General features: G+C 44.5%; 1 non-coding gene across 1 annotated transcript; it reads right to left on the reverse strand.

Moving 5' to 3' along the window:
• Positions 1-1,155: 1,155 nt before the first annotated feature.
• On the reverse strand, positions 1,156-1,227 carry TRNAP-AGG (transfer RNA proline (anticodon AGG)). The gene has a single exon. It is a non-coding gene; the product is annotated as a tRNA-Pro (tRNA).
• Between the last annotated feature and the right edge of the window lie 22,228 nt (positions 1,228-23,455).

Raw genomic sequence — 23,455 nt, forward strand, 5'->3', positions numbered from 1 at the left:
CCCACTAACTCCTGCAGATAGCTCTATTAGAGAACAGCAATAAACGTAGATACAGGTGTATACTGCGCTGGATGCACACAACACCCATTAACTCCTGCAGATGGCTCAATTAGAGAACAGCAAAAAAGGGTAGATACAGGTGTATACTGCGCTGAAGGCACACAACACACACTAACTCCTGCAGATGCCTCTATAAGCCCTTGTACACACGGTCGGAGAGTCCGACGGAATGTGTCCGATCGGACCGTTTTGTCGGATATTCCGACTGAGGTGTGGTCTACATCGGACTGTTTCCGTCGGACCAAGTTTTCCAACTTGTTGGTAAAATTTTCTGACAAAATGCTCTGATCGGACATACTCCGATCATGTGTAGAAAATTCAGATCGGACAAAGTGCCACGCATGCTCAGATCAAATTCCTACACCAAAGCTATTGGCTACTAGCGTGAACGTAGTCCAGTCGTAACGAAATAACATAATCACGTCGGATTTACCGACAACTTTGTCCGACTGTTTGTATGCAACAGTTTCGGACAAAATCCGACGGATTTGGTTGTCGGAATTTCCGACTGTGTGTACAAGAGCTTAGAGAACAGCAATACAGGTAGATACAGGTGTATACTGCGCTGGAAGCACACAACACCCACTAACTCCTGCAGATGGGTCTATTAGAGAACAGCAATAAAGGTAGATACAGGTGTATACTGCGCTGAAGGCACACAACACCCACTAACTCTAGCAGACGTCGGAACACTACACAAGGCCTCGCGCTGGCGGCCTTATATAGTGTGGGGCGTGTACTAAACAGCCTGAGCTATAATTAGCCACAGGCATCCTGCCTGTGGCCAATTATGTCTCTCCTCGGTGCCGGCGCTGTGATTGGCCAAGCATGGGTTACAGTGCATGCTTGGCCAATCATGACCCAGCAATGCACTGCGATGGCGCGAACGGCCCATAATGTTTGGTATTCATCAAACGTGCGAACAGCCGATGTTTGAGTCGAACATCAAGCTTATCCCTACCAGTGACGTTGCTAGCTTTACAAAGGATCTGGGGCTAGAGCCTACAGCAGCGAATTAAAGAAAGTTGCAGGAAGACATACACATGTTGCTGCACACATAAAAAAAACTTTTGAGGGAAAAAAAAATTTAAAATAGGGCTCGTCCGGGATTTGAACCCGGGACCTCTCGCACCCTAAGCGAGAATCATACCCCTAGACCAACGAGCCAGCTGCCTGTGTTTTTTCATTCCACCTTCTTCTGACTCCTATCATGAGGACGTATGGAGTGTTCTATATGTGATTCCGATACTTTGTATCTTTATCTGTATAAAAAGAGAGATGTGTTCTCCCGCACTGTACGACTGAATCCCGGGAGAGTCCCCCCCGCATTACATGGATCATCGCGGAGATAAGACACGGGGCGGTTACATTGCTAATAAAGCAAGGAGCGCATCGGATTGGCCGCTGGCTTACAGGGGGAGGAGTGATGCGAGCAAAGAGGCGGGGTTAGACCTCTGTTTCTTTACAGAGTGAATTGTTACATTGGAGGAGGAAAAGAGCAGCAACTATATAGAGAGGAGAGGAGCGCTTATAGTGGAGATCCTATAGTGTACCTATAGAGGAGAGGTATATTTATAGAAGAGAGGTATAGCTATAGAGAAGATGAGTTCCTATTAAGAAGAGGATTGCCTGTAGAGGAGTACCTATAAAGGAGAGGTGTACCTACAGAGGAGTATCTGGGAAGGAGGGGAGTACCTATAGAAGAGAAGATTACCAATGGTGAAAAGGAGTACCTGTAGAGGAGAGGGGTACCTGTAGAGGAGAGTAATATCTATAGAGGAGAGGAGTACCTGAAGAGGAGAGTAGTATCTATAGAGGAGAGGAGTACCTGTAGAGGAGAGTAGTATCTATAGAGGAGAGGTGTACCTGTAGAGGAGAGTAGTATCTATAGAGGAGAGGGGTACCTGTAGAGGAGAGTAGTATCTATAGAGGAGAGGAGTACCTGTAGAGGAGAGTAATATCTATGGAGGAGAGGAGTACCTGTAGAGGAGAGGGGTACCTGTAGAGGACAGTAGTATCTATAGAGGAGAGGAGTACCTGAAGAGGAGAGTAGTATCTATAGAGGAGAGGTGAATCTATAGAAGAGAAGAATATCTATAGAGGAAAGATGTAGCTATAGAGGAGTATATATAGAGGAGAGGAGTACCTGAAGAGGAAATGTGTACCTGTACAGGAAAGTAGTATCTATAGAGGAGAGGAGTACACATAGAGGAGAGTAGTATCTATAGAGGAGAGGAGTACCCGAAGCGGAGAGTAGTATCTGTAGAGGGGAGGTGTACCTGTAGAGAAGAGGAGTATTTATAGAGGAGAGGAGTACCTGTAGAGGACAGTCGTATCTATAGAGGAGAGGTGTACCTGTAGAGGAGAGGAGAATTTATAGAGGAGAGGTGTACCTGTAGAGAAGAGTAGTATCTGTAGAGGAGAGGTGCACCTGAAGTGGAGAGTAGTATCTATAGAGGAGAGGAGTACCTGTAGAGAAGAGTAGCATCTGTAGAGGAGAGGTGCACCTGAACAGGAGAGTAGTATCTATAGAGGAGAGGAGTACCTGTAGAGAAGAGTAGTATCTGTAGAGGAGAGGTGCACCTGAACAGGAGAGTAGTATCTATAGAGGAGAGGAGTACCTGTAGAGGAGAGTAGTATCTATAGAGGAGGGGAGTGCCTGAAGAGGAGAGTAGTATCTTGAGAGGAGAGGTGTACTTGAAGAGGACTGTAGCGTTTATAGAGGTGTGTACCCAAAGAGGAGAGTAGTATCTATAGAGGAGAGTAGTATCTTGAGAGGAGAGGAGTACCCGAAGAGGAGAAGTGTACCTGTAGAGGAGAGTAGTATCTATAGAGGAGAGGTGTACCTGAAGAGGAGAGGAGTAGCTGTAGAGGAGAGTAGTATCTATAGAGGAGAAGTGTACCTGAAGAGGAGAGGAGTACCTGTAGAGGAGAGGTGTACCTGTAGAGGAGAGTAGTATCTATAAAGGAGAGGAGTACCTGAAGAGGAGAGTAGTATCTGTAGAGGAGAGCGGTATCTATAGAGGGGAGGAGTACCTGGAGAGGAGAGTAGTATCTATAGAGGAGAGGAGTACCTGAAGAGGTGAGGTGTATCTATAGAAGAGTGGAGTACCTGTAGAGGAGAGGTGTATCTATAGAAGAGAAGAATATTTATAGGGGAGAGGAGTACCTATAGAGGAGAGTACCTATATAGAATTATCTCTAGGGGAGAGGAGTACCCATAGAGGAGGGTACCTATATAGGATTATCTCTAGGGGAGAGGAGTACCTATAGAGGAACATCTATAGGGGAGAGGAGTGCTGGTCACCAATAAGTCAGTCTGTTCCGGGTGTATTTATCCCCCATTATGAATACCTCTTGGTATAATATATAATATCAGTGTTTATGATTAGTGATGGACGAACTTCCGACGGGACGTTTGGCGAACGTGGACCGCGAACGCGGCCGATAGTTCGCGAACCGTAACGTTCGCGGCGGGCCCCATTGACTTCAATGGGAGGCGAACTTTGCAAACCTACAGGTCAAATTTGCAGCCACAAAATAATTAATAGCTGTGCAAACATAGTCCCACCACATGGCCAATGACATAACACATGTATGAGGTGAATCTGGGATCGACAACTACAAGCATTCTTTTTTTATATGGGAAATTGTTCTGACAATTCAGGACTGTGGAGCGCATGAAGGCAATGGAGGAGAGGGAAGGTCAGGGACCAGGGTAGGCAAAGAAGAGGGTGCAGGAGATGATCACCAGCAGCGTGACATACAGCAATGACACCTGCACCGTGATAGAGTCATCTGACACCAGCACCGTGATAGAGAGCACTGACATCAACAGCGTGACATAAAGCACTAACACCAGCACCGTGATATACAGCACTGACACCAGCACCGTGATAGAGAGCACTGACATCAACAGCGTGACATAAAGCACTAACACCAGCACCATGATATACAGCACTGACACCAGCACCGTGATAGAGAGCACTGACATCAACAGCGTGACATAAAGCACTAACACCAGCACCGTGATATACAGCACTGACACCAGCACCGTGATAGAGAGCACTGACATCAACAGCGTGACATAAAGCACTAACACCAGCACCGTGATATACAGCACTGACAGCAGAACCGTGATAGAGAGTACTGACATCAGCACCGTGATATACAGCACTGACACCTACACCGTAAGCAGCCCCAGGAGGAAGTCAGCATAGCACAGGGATGGTGGGAGCCCCTCATAATGAGCATAGCACAGGGATGGTGGGAGCCCCTCATAATATGCACAGCAGAGGTACAGCCCCAGGAGGAAGTCAGCACAGCACAGGGATGGTGGGAGCCCCTCATAATAAGCAGCCCCAGGAGGAAGTCAGCACAGCACAGGGATGGTGGGAGCCCCTCATAATAAGGACCTTTGTGGAACAAGTAGGTTGTGTGTAACTGATTAGCAGACTGTATGTCAGTCCCTATACTGATGAAGGACTGCTGCAGTATAGGGCAGCGGTCAGCAGTAGTGCACCTCAACCCTAAGTATTGTGGACCTATACCAGTCCTTACAGAATAGCAGACTGTACCTCACTCAACCCTATGTACTGTAGCACCCTACACCAGGTTACCAGTCCTTATAAGGACCTTTGTGGAATAAGTAGGTTGTGTGTGACTGATTAGCAGACTGTACGTCAGTCCCTATACTGATAAAGGACTGCTGCAGTATAGGGCAGCGGTCAGCAGTAGTGCACCTCAACCCTATGTATTGTGGACCTATACCAGTCCTTACGGAATAGCAGACTGTACCTCACTCAACCCTATGTACTATAGCACCCTACACCAGGTTACCAGTCCTTATAAGGACCTTTGTGGAACAAGTAGGTTGTGACTGATTAGCAGACTACAGCAGAAGGGCAGCAGTCAAGTATAATATTCTTTCTATATTTGGAAGAAAGAATATTATACGTGTACGAGCCTATTACCATACCACTGATACCAGTCCTGAAAAGAACCTTTGTGGACCTAATATAGTAACAGCTACTGATTAAACTGACCCTCACTGCCTCACACACTGCTTCCTGCCTGTCCCTATATAAACTGACAAAACAGAGGCTACTGGAACAATAACTTGAATTGCACTTTTGTGGACCTGATAGTAACAGCTAATGACTAAACTGGCTGTCCCTACAGCACACACCGTCCTGTCCCTCTCTCTAAACTGACAAAAGACACTCAGGCTGCTGCAACAATCATTAGCACAGCACTGCCTCAAACCTATATCCTGAACTACACCTAACACCTATACCAGTCCTGAAAAGAACTTTTGTGTACCAAATAGCTAGCGATTTGGGTCACTGCAATCTCTCCCTGCTCCACACAGCAACCTCTCCCTATAGTGACAGAAGGAAGAATGTAAAATGGCCGCCGGATCGGGTGTATTTATAAGTTAGGGGGAATGTCCAAGTGTCCATGTGCTGTAATGTCTCAATTGGCTGTCCTGTACCCCATGATGGATGTGTCATCATAGGTCAAAGTTCTTTTACACAGTAAACACGGAAGTCCGCCTGGCGAACGGCGGCAATAGTTCGCCGATCGGGCGGACCGCGAACAGCCAAAATTTGCCACGAAACGACCGCCGGGCGAACCGTTCGGCCATCACTATTTATGATGGAAATGAGTGACATCGTTCGATGTGTTGGATATGATTGTGTCCTGAGAATAGCGCTCATCTCACCTTCCTTCATCTCACCCAATGGAAGCTAAAGGAACAGAAGTGTTTGGAAATACATGCAGTATTTTATCTTCCCTTAGGGCTTGTTCACACAGGTGACCAGGGAGTGGTAAAAGCACGTGGTTGCAGTGCATTTTTCCCACCTTCTAATCACCTACTTGAAGAAGGGCTCAGGGCTGTACTCATTCTGCCATCATGATGCTTTGCCACAACAAAAATGAAGCAGCACGTCCGGCATGTGGCAGTGCTGATGAACACGACCTGTTTAAGGCCGGGTCACACATGTGCGGCTGCGATTTGCAGTCTGGAATCCGGTGCGGTTTTGTTCACCGGTTCAGGTGCGATGTAGGTGTGTGAATTCACACCTAAACTGGACCCAAAATCACACAGGAAATAGACCGTGGCCTCCCCGGACATGTGTGAACCGGCTACATTGAAAACCGCTCCTATTCACACGTTCTGCAAATCGGATGCAATTAAATGTACTTTGACCATGTGTATAACTTATTGTCTGGAGTTTAGCTTTAAAACCATGAGAGCTACTGTTAGATGGGCCAAAGGTTTGGGTGACATTTTTTAAAGGGATGATCAGAGTTCGTTACCACTTAAGCTCCAGAAGATTTACCCCCCTTCATGACCAGGTCATTTTTTGAGATACAGCACTGCGTTACTTTAACTGACAATTGCGCAGTCTTGCGATGCTGTACCGAAATACAATTTGTGTTCTTTTTGCCCCACAAATAGAGGTTTATTTTGGTTGGATTTGATCACTTCTGCGGTTTTTATTTTTTGCGCTATAAAGAAAAAAAGACAGACAATTAAAAAAAATCATTATATATATATATATATATATATTTTTTTTTTTTTAATAAAACATATCTAATAAAAAAAATTGTAAAAAATGTATTTCTTCATCAATTTAAGCCAATATGTATTCTGCTACATGTTTTGGTAAAAAAAAATCCCAATAAGCGTATATTGATTGGTTTGCAAAAAAGTTATATGGTCTATAAACTATGGGATATTTTTTTTAATTATTTTTATTTATTTTATTTAAAAAAAAATTCTACCAGTAATAATATAAGATCAGCGACTTATAGTGGGACTGCAATATTACGGCGAACAATCGTACACTAACTGACACTTTTTGGGGACCAGTGACACTAATATAATAAGTGCTAAATATATGCATAAAAATATATTTATTATATTATTATTATTATTATTACTATTATTATTATTAATATATATATATATATATATATATATATATACATATATATATATATATATATATATATATATATATATATATATATATATATATATATACATATACATATATATATATATATATATATATATATATATATATATATATATATATATTTAGATTTATTTATATCTCTTTATTATTTTTATTTTTTTACGTATCCATTATACATTTCACCATTCATCATTATTTATTATATATTATTATTATGTATTTTTATTTATTATTAATATTATTATATATTATTTATTATATATCATTATTATTATTATTATTATACTGTATATGATATATTATTATCTTTTGGCTATTCATTGTTGTATGTATGTGTCCAGCACTATTTTCTTAGCCATATCATTCTTTGCTTCATATGTTGTTATAACCGCCGTTCAAGTCTCATAAAATGAAATGTAATTGCATTTCCCCTTTTAATATCTTCTGCAGATGTCAAAAACATGAGTGTAGCTGGCATGCTTTGGTCTGAGAAATATTTTCCTGGACGGGGTTTTGCATCACGCTCTGTCATGGCGAAGTATGCGGAGCATTTTGTGTACTCCCCGGACGATTGTGTTAGAGATAGAAAAGCGCAGCTATGGTGACCTTCGCCTCTGTTTTGTGACAACAGCCATCTTCACTGGTAATCCGCGGTCTTCCGTCCTGCAAGTTTACATTTTATAATGGCTGGGTTCTTATGGAAGTCAGGGATCTGAGATACGGTACACTATATTGTCAAAAGTATTAGGACGCATGCCTTTACATGCACATGAACTTTAATGGCATCCCAGCCTTAGTCCGTAGGGTTCAATATTGAGTTGGCCCACCCTTTGCAGCTATAACAGCTTCAACTCTTCTGGGAAGACTGTCCACAAGATTTAGGAGTGTGTCTATGGGAATGTTTGACCATTCTTCCAGAAGAGCATTTGTGAGGTCAGGCACTGATGTTGGACAAGAAGGCCTGGCTCGCAGTCTTTGCTCTAATTCAACCCAAAGGTGTTCTATCGGGTTGAGGTAGGGCCAGTCAAGTTCCTCCGCCCCAAACTCATTCAACTCGCTCATCCATGTCTTTATGGACCTTGCTTTGTGCACTGCTCCAAATCATTTGGTGGAGGAGGGAATATGGGGCTGTTTTTCAGGGGTTGGGCTTGGCCCCTCAGGGGTTGGGCTTGGCCCCTCAGGGGTTGGGCTTGGCCCCTTAGTTCCAGTGAAGAGAACTCTTAAGGAGTCAGCATACCAAGACATTTTGGACAATTTCATGCTCCCAACTTTGTGGGAACAGTTTGGGGATGGCCCCTTCATGTTCCAACATGACTGCGCACCAGTGCACAAAGCAAGGTCCATAAAGACATGGAAAGAGGATTTGGATATATAAATTGTAAGCATATCAATCACATGTTTTCACCATGTAATCTCAGAATCTGATTGATCGAAATAAGGTCAGATTTGTGAATAATGTATCTCAGGGCTGCCAATCCGTGCAACGTGATCAATAATTTTCTGCCATGACTGAACGATTCAGTTTGATCGAATCCAATCGAAATGAAGTCTAAATAGATTGAAAGGGAAGTTATGGCTATTTGATTGTTTGCCAGTTTGATCGTTTTGATTTAAACATATCAATTGGGTAACAGGGCCATTTTAATGGCATTATGAACCCCTGGGCAAAGTAATGCACTGGGGCCCCTACCAGCCTGCCCCAATTGATGCCCCTACTCTAAAGAATTAAAGTACTGTGTAAATAGTTGATAGAATTAAACATATATATATATATATAATTAGTACTTTCAATAAAATCTATTTTAAACAATAAGAAAACATGCCATAAATCGAAGTCTAATCAACACAAAGGGCACAGTATGGGGGGCAGAAGGGCACTGTACAAGGAGGCTACAGTACTGGGATCAGGAGGGCAAAGTGCAGGTATCTGGGATGCTGCCCAGGACACGGCCATTCCAGAACATCTTAGTAAAAAACTGGACCGTCCCGGCAAATCTGGGACAGTTGGTAAGTATAATGTAATGCAAAATTATCATGGGGCCCCCGTGTACCTGGGTCCCTATGCATAAAGACAGCCCTGTCGGGTAATACAATTGAAGTGTGTATGGTCACAGTTATGTCGGTAGGGCCATCTTTGCAGCAGTTCCCAGATCGGCACCCAATCTGATTGTATTTGATTCACGAACAGATAACCACAGATAGATGTTCCCAAAGTTTGAAGGGAACCCCACTGAAGTCTATGGGGGACGTGAATAGAGGTCGACCGATATATCGGCCGATATTTGGTGGTTTTTAATTAATTGGCATCGGCCGATTGTGCTGTTAAAAAAGGCCGATGATATCTTCAGCGCGACTTGCAAATGACTTCTGTAATAGAAGTCAATGCAAGTTTCTTGAAGACATCAGTGAAGCCACTTGTTTCCTCTCTGGGCAGTCTGCCAAGAAAAGAGCAAAGTGATACAATGTTTCTTCTTCAATGGACTGAACTCCCTGTGTATAGTTCTCAGTTTAACCATTTAAAGACTAAATCTTTTCTGACACTTGATGCTTACAAATAAAAATCCTGTATTTTCTGCTAGAAAATCACTCAGAACCCCCAAAAATTATATATATTTTTTTGGCAGAGACCCTAGGGAATAAAATAGCGGTTGTTGCAATATTTTATGTCACACGGTATTTGCGCAGCGATCTTTCCAACGCAATTTTTTGGGAAAAAATACACTAATGATTTAAAAAAAAAAAAAAACTAAAACAGTAAAGTTAGCGCATTTTTTTCATCCAAAAGTTTTGATTACCTGTTTTTGTGTATTATATATATATATATATATATATATATATATATATATATTTTTAATCTAAATTATACATACAAGTGAACTGATTGGATGTTTGTTTTGTTTAACAAATGCTTAAATGTAAGAAATTTGCTGTATTACTTAAGGCTGCTTTCACACTGGAGCGGGCAGGCGTTGAGGGTAAAACGCTGCCAGTTTTAGCGGCGCCTTACCGTCATTTTAGAGGCGCTATTTGGCTGCTAGCGGAGCACTTATAATTCAGGTAGTGGCGGGGGAAGGGGTTAAATGCGCCCATGAAACGCCGCTGCCAAATCACATTTCAGGCACTTCGGCAGCGGTGCCCATTCTTATCAATGGGCAGGAGTGGTGGAGGAGGGGGTACACCACTCCAAAGATGCTGCTTGCAGGACTGTTTTTTTAACGTCCTGCCAGCGCATCGCCTCAGTGTGAAAGCACTCGGGGCTTCCACATAGACTGTAGGGGAGCCGTTTTGCAGGCACTTTACAGGTTCTATTTTTAGCCCAAAAGCTCCTGAAAAACGCCCCAGTGTGAAAGGTGTCTAACTCTTAGATTTTAGGAGATGAAGGGGAAAAAAAAATTAAAAAATTCCGCCTAACATATCGGCCCAAAAATGTCGGCATTAAATATCGGCCAGAAAAAACCCATATCGGTCGAACCTCTAGACCTGAATCTTGTTCCCTATCATGGGAGATATGAATCATTGGCAATAAAAATAATGAAAAATATAAATCTCTTCCACACACAGAATCGTCAGCTCTTCCTAACAACTCCCACATACACCGACAATGTGGATGCTGTAAGCCCACCTTTTTATAAAAAGGGGGCTGTTCTGTCCCACCTATGTGTAATTTCTTCTCTGTTGTATTGAGCTATGTCAGAAGACCATTCCTTGATGTATACTGACATCTACTGGTGGTTTAGAGCCACTACAACTTGTTTACTGATGCAATTTAGTATTTCCTTCTGTCTTCCCTTCCTGCTCAGTGCTAGTTAGTTCAGTCCTAGCTAGACCCTCTCTGCTTCTCCCTTGTTCCCTCAATCACTGTTCCATGCAACGATGAGTGCTGGCAATTAACCAACACCTGAGCACTGAGAAGGGAGGGCTGAGCCCAGCCCTGACACCAGGCTAGTATAGGGGTTAAGTTTAGGATAAGGATTTGGTTCTGGTTAAGCGTTATTATAGGGGTTTGGTTAATGATGCGAGTTTGTATATGGGTAAAGTAAAGGAAACAGATGTTGGATTCATGATATGGGCTGTATAGGGGTTAGGTTCTGGATAAAGGGGGTTACGTTTAGAATAAGGGTTAGAACAGGGGTAAGGCCCAGGATATAGGTTGGTATTGGAATTATGGTCAGGATATAGGGGGTAACATAGGGGTAAGGCTCAGGATGAGGGTTAGAAACCCCAAAAGAATGCTGTGTTAAAGCAGGGGTTATATGTGTTAGGTTAGTATAGGGTTTAGGCTCGGGATTAGGGTTAGTTTAGAGAGTAGGTCCTAGTTAAGGGTTATAATAGGTGTTAGGTTCATGATACGAGTTAGTATATGGGTAAGGTTGAGAGATATGGGTCAGGCCCCTTTCACACTAGGGAGCTTTGCAGGCTAAAAATAGCGCCTGCAAAGCGCCCTGAAACAGCCGCTGCTGTGTCTCCAGTGTGAAACCCCTGAGGGCTTTCACACTGGAGCGGTGCACTTGCAGGATGGTCAAAAAAGTCCTGTAACCCGCATCTTTGGAGCGCTGTAGGAGCGGTGTATTTACCGCTCCTAAAGCGCCCCTTCCCATTGAAAACAATGGGGCAGCGCTGCAAACCTGCTGGCAAAGCGCCGCTTTGCAGGCGGTTTTAACCCTTTTTCGCCCGCTAGTGGGGGAGGTAAAACCTCTCCCGCTAGCGGCCAAAGTAGCCTAAGTGTTTAGTATAGGGCAGTGATGGCGAACCTTGGCACCGATGTTTTGGAACCACATTTCCCATGATGCTCATGCACTGGTATAGGGGGTTTGGTTCTGGTTATGGGTTATTATAGGGCTTAAAAGAAAAACTCACCCAAGCTCTACCACTATATAGTATAGTTGGTGTGTAGAGTAGTCGGTGCTCTGGCTAATTAAGGCCGCGTACACACGGGCGGACTGTCCGTCCAACTAAGTCCGTCAGACAATCCGACAGACAGTCCGTCCTACTTTCGAATGAACGGACTTGACCACACACGATGAACAGACAGTCCGCCGAAAGCTTGCGCGATGACGTGTACAGCACGTACGACGGGACTAGAAATACGACGTCCAATACACTGCAATGCAACCTTCGGCCGTGTAAATCCTTTCTGAGCATGCGCCATACTTAGTCCGTCCAACTTGCCTACTCACGAGCGGACTGTCCGCTGAAACCAAGTTTGGACGGACAATATTACGGAAATTCCGAAAGACTTAGTCCGCCAGACTGTCCGCTGAAAAAGTCCGCTGAAGCCCACACACGAGCGGATTGTCCGCTGAAACACGTTTCAGCGGACCAAGTCCGTCAGACAGTCCGCCCGTGTGTACGCGGCCTCAGCTCACAAAAGAAAAGACCCATAGAAAGTACAGGCCGGTAACTCAACAGCTTCTCCATAGAAAATGTTTAAGCATTACAGCAACTCATGTTGTACAGTGCTGCACAAACTGTTGGAGCTATATAAAACCTATATAATAATAATAACATCTTCCAAAAATCTGACGAAACACGTTAGTATTTTTGGAGGATGTTATTGCTGTAATGCTTAAATAAATATTTTCTATGGAGAAGCTGTCCAGTTGCCGGCCTGTACTTTCTATTATAGGGGTTAGGTTAATGATTTAAGTTTGTACAGTATATGGGTAAAGTAAAGGAAACGGGTGTTAGATTCAGGGTATGGGCTGTATAGAGGTAGGGTTAATAAGGGAGTTACATTTAAAATAAGGGTTAGAACGAGGTTAGGTTGAGGAGACATATATATATATATATATATATATATATATATATATATATATATATATACATATATATATATATTATACAGTATGCTTCTGTTATATTTATAAATTCCCCCAAAAAGCACATCTTCTCCCCCCAGATATAGTACCTCCAGACCAGCACATTACAGTGCACACACAGAGCACGTTGTAGAAGGAAAGGATCATTTTCGGCTCCAAATTGTGCCTATAATTTCCGCCCCGGGGCAGGGAATGTCACATCTGGCACTTGTTTAATGCCGTACACCGACACTTAAAATCACCGTCTAATCCCACCATTTCTGTCATCATTCTAATGACAGCTTGGTTGCAGTAATGATTTATTTACCAGAATCGGCCGGGGCGATTTATCAAAGCGTCCTGTCAGCAGATCCGACCCAGCGACAGAGCATTGTGCTGGCTAGAAAAATAAAGAGGTCCTGATTGGTAGAAAATCCTCCCGGCCACGTGCGCGGGTTTGATGAGGAAGATAAATAAACCAGAAGAGGATTATGTGTTGTGAAGAGTTACTCTGGGCTTAAAGTAAAGCTAAAGGAAGCGCTTTTTAAAGAAAAGCGTTCAGTGATTATTTCATGAGATTTACTTATAAAGTTTTATTCCAAAAAATAAAATTTTTAATACTTTTTTTTTTTTTTACTATTTGAGCATATATGAACGATTACTGCACTAGTATGAATGCAGAAAGTGTGGCTGATTTACTAAAGGCAAATAGACTGTGCACTTTGCAAAACTTCACTTTGCAAAGAATACCCAATCACATGCAAGGAAAAAAATAAAAAAAGACAGCCTTTTTGCTTGCACGTGATTGGATGATGGAAGTCAGCAGAGCTTTCCCTCATTTACTAATCTCTGGAGCAACTATTTTCCTTTAGTAAATCAACCCTTTAACCGCTTGCCGACCACTGCGGCAAATTGGCACGGCTGGGGGAAGCGACGTTATCTTACATCGCCTCTCCCTGTGGCCACTAGGGGCACGCGTGCGCCCCCCGGAGCCAGTGCGAGTGCCCGGCGGGCACGATGACCGATGGGCTCCCACGATCGCTCGTGACACATCGTCATCTGTCATCTCCCCTAGACAGTCCCATCCCCCCTTCAGTTAGAATGTAGAAAGGGAACACAGTTAGCCCCTTGATCGCCCAGTGTTAACCCCTTCCCTGCCAGTGACATTTTTACAGTAATCAGTGCATTTTTATGTTATATAAATGACAATTGCCCCAAAAATGTCACAGTCCCGATAAAAATCACAGATTGCCGCCATTACTAGTAAAAAAAAATAATAATAATAAAAATGCTATAAATCTATCCCCTGTTTTGTAGACGCTACAACTTTTGCGCAAACCAATCAATATACGCTTATTGCAATTTTTATTACCAAAAATATGTAGAAGAATACATATCGGCCTAAACTGAGGAAAAATGAGCTTTTTCTAAAAAAAAAAAAAAAAATGGGGATATTTATTATAGCAAAAAGTACAAAATATTGTGTTTTTTTTCACAATTGTCGCTATTTTTTTGTTTATAGCGCAAAAAATAAAAAACGCAGAGATGATCAAATACCACCAAAAGAAATCTCTATTTGTGGGAAAAAAAGGATGTCAATTTTGTTTGGGTGCAACGTAGCACGACCGCGCACTTGTCAGTTAAAGCCGAATGGCAAAAAAATTACCTGGTCATTCAGCAGCCAAATCTTCCAGGGGCTGAAGAGGTTAATGTCTTGTTTCTTTTTGCATACAATCCTATGGGGTAGATTTACAGTACTAAGGCCCCGGTCACACCAGAACATAGTCTGTGCACGTTTCCTGCACCCTGTTCAAAACGCACTGCAGTTGAGATCTGCAGCGTATGTTAATGTTAACCGCTTCCAGTCTGGGCCAACTCTGACCTTCCTCTCCTACATGTAAAAAAAAAAAAAAAAAAAAGAAACATAATTTTTTGGCTAGAAAAGGACTTAGAACCCCCAAACATGATATGTTTTTTTTTTAGAGTAGAGAGAATAAAATGATGGGTGTTGCATATTATGTCACACGATATTTATGCAGCAATTTTTCAAACGCAAGTAAAAAAAAAAAAAAAAAAATACACTTTAACCACTTGCTTACTGGGCACTTAAACCCCCCTCCTATCTAGACCAATTTTCAGCGCTGATGCACTTTGATTGACAATTTATAATTTTCCCCCCAAATAGAGCTTTCTTTTGGTGGTATTTGATCATCTGTGCGATTTTTATTATTTAAAAAAAAAATGTAAAAAGACTGAATTTAATTTTTATTTTTTTTATTTTGTTTTAAAATTTTATGGGGGTAAAATTTTAACGGGTAATTTTTGTCCGTCATCGATGTACACTGATGAGGCAGCACTGATGGGCACCAATATGTGGCAGTGATGGGCACTGATGGGCACTGATGGGTGGCAGTGATGGGCACTGATTGGTTACACTGATAGGTAGCACTTCTAGGTGGCACTGATTGGCACCACTGGTGGGCATTGATAGGTGGCAGTGGTGGGCATTGATAGGTGGCACTTGTGGGCATAAATAGGTGGCATTTGTGGGCATTGATAGGTGGCACTTGTGGGCATTGATAGGTGGCACTTGTGGGCACTGTTAGACTCTATAAATGAGGTATAATTGCCTCTTTCTTTTCGGGACCGTGAGGAGGAAAAAAAAAAGCGATCACCGAGGTTTTGTTTTGATCATGTGATCAGCTGTCATTGGCTGACAGCTGATCACATGCTATGGGGCCGGGACCAGCCCCTTACTCGGATCGATGATTACCCGAGTCTCGGTGTAGGGTGCATGCAGGGAGCCATCATATGACAGCCTCCCGGGAATTCACATCCACGCTGTGGCCGTCATTCAGCCATAACGCGGATGTCAGGTGGTTAATGAATTCTAATGCACAAAAACATAAATTTACCCACTTGCCGCCAAACAACGTACGGGTACGTCACTTGGATTCAAGTTCTTGTACCGGAATGATGCTTGCAGTCCAACCTATGTGTGTGATTATATGTCAGTATTACATTGTATATCCCTGTATGTTGCAGTCGTTCAGGTGCTTATCTAATAGTTTCTTGAAACTATCGTTGCCCCCCGCTGAGACCACCGCCTGTGGAAGTGAATTCCATATCCTTGCTGCTCGTACAGTAAAGAACCCTCTACGTAGTTTAAGGTTAAACCTCTTTTCTTCTAATTTTAATGAGTGGCCACGAGTCTTATTAAACTCCCTCCCGTGAAAACGTTTTCTCCCTATTGTGAGGTCACCAGTACGGTATTTGTATATTGAAATCATATCCCCTCTCAAGCGTCTCTTCTCCAGAGAGAATAAGTTCAGTGCTCACAGCCTTTCCTCATAACTAATATCCTCCAGAATCTTTATTAGCTTTGTTGCCCTTCTTTGTACTCGCTCCATTTCCAGCACATCCTTCCTGAGGACTGGAGACCAGAACTGGACAGCATATTCCAGGTGCGGCCGGACCAGAGTCTTGTAGAGCGAGAGAATTATTGTTTTATCTCTGGAGTTGATCCCTTTTTAATGCCAATATTCTGTTTGCTTTGTTAGCAGCAGCTTGGCATTGCATGCCATTGCTGAGCCTATCATGGACTAGGACCCCCAGGTCCTTTTCCATCCTAGATCCCCCCAATCTAAGGCTTAGTGTGAACTAGCCCTCAAGGCAAATAGACTGACCACTTTGCAAGTGCAGTAGCACTCGTTTTCCCCAGAGCTTAGTAAACGTGGTACATCTTCACACTGTAAATAAAACCCAATCAGATTCAAGGAACATTTAAAAACAAAATTTTTGCTTGCACGTGATTGGATGATGGAAGTCTGCAGAGCTCCCCTTTATTTACTAATCTCTAAGGGAAAATGAGTGCATTTGCAAAGTGCACAGTCTATTTCCTTTAGTAAATCCCCCCTATGTATATGTTTTCTATGACGATGCGCTGCCTAGTAAAGCCCGTCGTACGCCATCTCTTGATGTTTCTCGTCTTTATCAATAAAGATCTTCTCGGACTTCTCCTCTCTTTATAGGCTCTTGGTTTTTGGGGGGTTTAACTATATCGTTTCTCTTTAATGTCTCGCCCGCCCAAACATTGAAGCACTTATCACGGTGTTTACAGTAGAGCGAAGTACGGGGAATGTGTGCAGGATTCCAGCCGGGCCACCCACCATTGTACTGTATATACGGGGAACCAGCTGGCTACCATTATTTATTATTTGCTGATTTATACGAGACCCTTTGAAATTCCCGAATTCACTTTGGCCTCGTGCGAACGCCTGACCAACGCGGACGCCCGAGCGCGACGAGCCCCGAGCTTCATAACGTCTTCGGAATAGAAGGTGAAATCATACGATCGGGCCGCTGAAAAATATTTGGCCGTTTGCGGTATGCGTCTTCTACCATTATGAGGGTTCGGTGTGTTGTGAGTGGCCGCGTTCCAGAAACACATAAAAGTGATTGCCAACATGAGATGGAGGAGAGACAGCAACTTCAGAGGATCAGGAAATCCAAAAATGAAACAGAGGAAAGTACGAGGTCACCGAGAGGGAAATGTGTCAGGGGAGGTTCACTTCTCCATTGTCCGGGGAATGGGTTAAAGCAGGACTCCGCGCTAAACGGCTAACTACTCAGATGAAATACATAGATGAGAGATGCTCACCTGACCCTGGATTTGCATTCCAGTCCATCCAGTCCTGAGATTTGCACAGCTCTGCCGCACAGCACAGCCCTGTCTGGCAAGGCTGGGGACCTGATTCACTCACAAATGGAGAGGGCCAGTCAATGTGACATATTGACCAATCCATTCCCCCAACTCGCCATCCGGAAAGCAGCGGTGGAAGCCAGGGGAGGAGAGGAGGGAAGACGGCAGAGCTGCTGGGCGGGGGCACACTGTTGAAGTGATCAGGATTTTTTTTTTTTTTTTCACACATTATGATTGCTTATAGCAATCAATTCCATTGCTATAAGCAAGCATTTTACTGAAAGAAATAAATTCATTTCGTTTGTTTTGTTGTGATTAGGTGTGATTGGTCACAGTTAATCAAATGGTACAGATGGGCTGTGATTGGCCCTGTCTGTACCATGTGATTACTGTGAACAATCACAGCTAGCAACACAATTCTAACAATGAATGGCATGAATCAAAGCCATTCATGCAATATCTCCTGAGGAAGCTCTGTGGAGCGAAACATGGTGAGAAAAGAGTGGTATTGACAATCTATGTGTAAAGCTTTGAAAGTGCAACATTGGATTATGCAAATTTCAAATCATTGTTTTTTTGTAACATTTTTTAAATTTATTTTGTAATAAAAATTGTGTATGTAGTTTTTAAACCATCAATTATGGTGGATTTTCTTTATAGTGTGTAAACACAGAATAAACACCTAAAAAGTCCCGAGGTCTGTGACCTCCAGTCCCTCCTTCCCCAAAGCCATTCATTGTTTACAATTGTTATTTGATCTGCTGCGATTGGTCACAGTGATCCCATGGTACAGACAGGGCCAATCACAGCCAAATGGTACCATTTGATACCATTTGAAAAAAACGTACTTATTTACAAAGCTTTGTAACAGAAACAAAGAAAAATAATTTTTTTTTCAAAATTTTCATTATTTTTTATTTGTAGCATAAAAAATAAACACCACAAAAGTGATCAAATAGCACTAAAAGAAAGCTCTATTTGTGGGGGGGGAAAAATATAAAACTGTTGTTTGGGTACAATGTCACATGACCACACAATTGTCATTCAAAATGTGAGAGAGCTGAAAGCTGAAAATTGGTCTGGGCAGGAAGTTGTATAAGTGCCCAGTTTTGAAGTGCTTAAGGAGCTCAGAGAGCATAGGGAAGAGAAACAGCAGAACACTGGTCTTCCCAATGAATGGCTGTGCAGGGGGCATGGGGGGGGGGGGGGTGGTCGTGTCAGCACAAGTAAGTCTGATCATTGGAGGAGAGCAGGCTGTTCTCCCAGCATAGCTAGAGAACTGACCATGCTGTGCTCTCATGCCTAGTGTGGTCAGTAGGAAAGCAGAGGGACTGGCAGGAACACCAGGGATTTCACATAAAGGAATAAATAGAAAGAGTAGAGGAGACTTTCTCATACAAGTACATGGTACAGCAGGCGCATATTAGGAATATGAAATGTTGGGGGTAACATATTCTTTAACCACTTCCCGCCCGGCCTATAGCAGATTGACGGGCAGCGGTGGTTCTGTTATCCTGACTGGGCGTCATACGACATCCAGCAGGATAACATGCCTGCGCACGCCCGCAGGGGCATGCAGCGTGGCGATCGCGAGTGCTGCATGTCAGACACGATGCATCTCGGATCGTGGTAAGAAGCCTCTGACAGAGGCTTCTTACCACGTGATCAGCTGTGACCAATCACAGCTGATCATCACGTGAACCTGGAAGTGCCGGTAAACGGCATTCCTCGGTTCGCGCTGACAGGGAGAGATGATTGCTGCCCCCCCCCTGCCGGGGGGGGGGGGGGCTCTGTGCTGATAACACATTGATTATCAACACAGCCCCATCAGATTTGCCACCACAGCTGCCAAAAAGGTGCCCATCAGCTTCCAGTCAGTGCCCCATCAGAAAAAGCTGTAGGTGCCAATTAGTGCCCACCACAGTGCCAATCAGTGCCCATCACAGTGCCAATCAGTGCCCTATAGTAAAACCTCATCAGAACCTCATCAGTACCTCATCATCAGTGCTGCCCATCAGTGCCAATCAGTACCGTCTATCAGTGCCAATCAGTGTTGCCTGTCAGTGCCCATCACAGTCACCTGTCAGTGCCCATCACAGCCGCTTGTCAGTGCCCATCAGTGCCGCCTGTCAGTGCCCATCAGTGCCACCTATCAGTGCCCATCAGTGTCACCTATCAATAACCATCAGTGCTGCATACCAGTGCCGCCTGTTTGTGCCCATCAATTCTACATATCAGTGCCTCCTCATCAGTGCCCATCAGTGCCACCTCATCAGTGCCTCCTCATCAGTGCCGCTTCAGTGCCCATCAGTACCACCTCATCGGTGCCCATCAGTGCCACCTCATCAGTGCCCATCAGTCCCGCCCCATCAGTGCCCACCAGTGCCACCTCATCAGTGCCCATCAGTGCCGCCTCATCAGTGCCCGTCAGTGAAGGAGAAAACAAAATGTTATAACCGAAACTAAGGAAAACTTTTTTTTCCCCAAAAATGTTGGCCTTTTTTAGTTTGTTTAGCAAAATGTAAAAACCCCACAGGTGATCAAATACCAGCAAAAGAAAGCTCTATCTGTGGGAAGAAAATTATAACAATTAAATATGTGTACAGTGTTGTATGACCGCGCAATTGTCATTCAAAGTGCGACAGCGCTGAAAGCTGAAAATTGTCCTGGGCAGGAAGGGGGTGAAAGTGCCCGGTATTGAAGTGGTTAAGGATAGCATTTTAACGATAACAAATGGAGACTTTTTTTTGAAAACCGATAATGTTTCTGTATACATTTGTCAAGAATGTATTATAGAAATTGAAAAGCTCCAGTTTTTCTTATATATAAGGAGCAAAGTAGAAAATCCATGAAAGCCTGACAGTCCTATAATGACTGAGAATGCCAGGATCCATTCCTATAAATAGTGGGATCTCCAGCACATGTTTGGAGGGATCTCTATGGACATTCCAGATGTTGGAGTTTTTCCTCTTCATCCCATTGTAGTTCTGTAGAGGAGGGCAAGCCCCAACAAGACGAATGTTATCTCTTATTTGTGAGATGCCAACATTCCTCCTCCACAATAAAAGGAGGACACAGACCGCGCCGTGTATGATAGAAGTGCCATGGCACGTAGTCTAATCCCCGGGGTCAGAGGACTCGGAACATTCGTCTTAAAAACAATCAGCTGATATAAATATTATTATTGCGGGAAGTTCAACAACCTATCCGGGTGACCCTTCAATACATGGCCAGACATTGATAAGATTATTTACATTAAAGGGATTCTACAGTCTTTTTAAGTCTTCTTTAGAGCTAAATGCAGGTCAAGCAACTAAATACATACAGTAGATGACATAGACTCAGTATATGGGAGATGTTTTACTGGCCAAAGGATTTTTATTTCTGTCCATCCTGTCCTAAGCTTTACACAGCTCTGCCCCACAGCACTACCTACCTGGCAAGGGAAGGGACCTGATCTTTTTCTAAGGCCGCGTACACACGGGCGGATTGTCTGGCCAACTAAGTTCGTCAGACAATCCGACAGACAGTCCGTTCAAAATTTGCATGAACGGACTTGACCACACACGATGAGCAGACAGTCCGCTGAAAGCGTGCGTGATGACGTGTACGGCACGTACGACGGGACTAGAAAAACGACGTCCTATACACTGCAATGCAACCTTCGGCCGTGTAAATCCTTTCTGAGCATGCGCCATACTTAGTCCGTCCAACTTGCCTACACACGAGCGGACTGTCCGCTGAAACCAAGTTTGGACGGACAAAACCAAGTTTGAACGGACTGTCTTACGGAAATTCCGTAAGACTTTGTTCGTCAGATTGTCCGCTGAAAAAGTCCGCTGAAGCCCACACACGAGCGGATTGTCCGCTGAAACACGGTTCAGCGGACTAAGTTGGGCAGACAATCCGCCCGTGTGTACGCGGCCTAATGCCATTTCAAGCGGAATTTAACTTAAAAAGGGGGGTGTTTAAAGCGGGTATTAAACCAAATGCCAAAGATGTAATGTAGCGCCGATTCCTGAAGAGCCCGCCTGTTACACCTGAACTGCAGTTTGGTTTGGGTATAATTATTCCAAATTTTGACCTCAGCATCAGTCTGACTGGACTATAGGATGTTCAGCCTGGCCACCGGGGGCACTGTCACTTCTGGCAGGCATGGAACCACCATCTGGTTGGGTGCTTTAAGGTTACTCTCTCTCGGAGCCTGCCCAGTGGGAGGGTCACTCTTGCTGTGTTTTCTGGAAGAGGGTACTTAAGATGCGGATGTCACGTGGTTCGGGGTTCTGGTCCAGAAGGGTGTTTTGACTCAATGGTCCTGGTCCTCCTGACCAGCCCCCAGGAAGGCTATGGCCTGGGGTGCGGATCCACCCGACTTTATGTCTCGGGGCTGGCTAGCCCGAGGCAAGGAAACTAAAGGAAGGATTCGGAGGTGGTGCGGTGCCGTCTCCGGTTGTGGAGAGGCCCAGCAAATTTTAAGCTATCCAGGGGAGGAAGCCACGTATGGGTTGGCTTCTTAGCAAGAGCCTGGGGAGGCAGAGGGACCTAAGTGAATCCAATCTTGTGGGTATCGCCAAACCGGCTGAAAGATCCAGGTATCACACGAGTGTTCTACAAGTTCTAGTTTCCTCCATGTTCTACATCAACGTCTGTGGCAGAGACTTGTTCCTGAGTTAAGCACCTTGTTGGCTGCTAGGCCTTGTGAGAGGGACTATCCAACCTGAGTGAACATCCAGCTGTGAATGGCTATTCTCTGGATTTAGTCAAAGTAAGGCCGCGTACACACGGGCGGATTGTCTGTCCAACTTAGTCCGCTGAACAGTGTTTCAGCGGACAATCCGCTCGTGTGTGGGCTTCAGCGGACTTTTTCAGCGGACAATCTGACGAACAAAGTCTTACGGAATTTCCGTAAGACAGTCCGTTCAAACTTGGTTTTGTCCGTCCAAACTTGGTTTTAGCGGACAGTCAGCTCGTGTGTAGGCAAGTTGGACGGACTAAGTATGGCGTATGCTCAGAAAGGGTTTACACGGCCGAAGGTTGCATTGCAGTGTATAGGACGTCGTTTTTCTAGTCCCGTCGTACGTGCTGTACACGTCATCATGCACGCTTTCAGCGGACTGTCTGCTCATCGTGTGTGGTCAAGTCCGTTCATGCTAATTTTGAACGGACTGTCTGTCGGATTGTCTGCCGAACTTAGTTGGGCAGACAATCCGCCCGTGTGTACGCGGCCTAAGAGAGTTCTTTATTATTGACTTTGACACTAATGCCACGTACACACGTAGCAGACTATCCAGCGGACTTAGTCTGGCGGACTTTCCGCCGGACTTTCCGAATGAGCTGCCTGCCCACACACGGTACTTTTGTGGCAGACTAATACGGCGTACTAAGTCCGCCGGACTATGAATGGACTCGCCCACACAGGAAAGTCCACTCATTTTGAGCGCGTCTCCAGGTAGCCGGGACCAGCGAAGGAGGCGTCGCTGGCCCCGTCACCTGGTATGGACTTAAAGGGGAATCCCTACGCCTAAAAATCGGCGTGGGGGTCCCCCCCAGGTCCATATCAGACCCTTATACGAGCACGCTACCCGGCCGGCCAGGAAAGGGGGTGGGGACGAGCGAGCGCCCCCCCCCCTCCTGAGCCGTACCAGGTCGCGTGCCCTCAACATGGGGGGGTGCCTTGGGGAAGGGGGGCCACGCAGCCCCCCCACCCAAAGCACCTTGTCCCCATGTTGATGAGGACAAGGGCCTCTTCCTGACAACCGTGGCCGTTGGTTGTTGGGGTCTGCGGGCGGGGGGCTTATCGGAATTCGTGAGCCCCCTTTAATAAGGGGGCCCCCTGATCCCGGCTCCCCACCCTATGTAAATGAGTATGGGGTACAATTTACCCCTACCCATTCACCTGTGAAAAA

This window comes from Lithobates pipiens, unplaced genomic scaffold (assembly GCF_037356315.1).
Source record: "Lithobates pipiens isolate NorthernLeopardFrog02 unplaced genomic scaffold, aLitPip1_a1.2 Scaffold_23, whole genome shotgun sequence".
Lineage (NCBI taxonomy): Eukaryota > Metazoa > Chordata > Amphibia > Anura > Ranidae > Lithobates > Lithobates pipiens.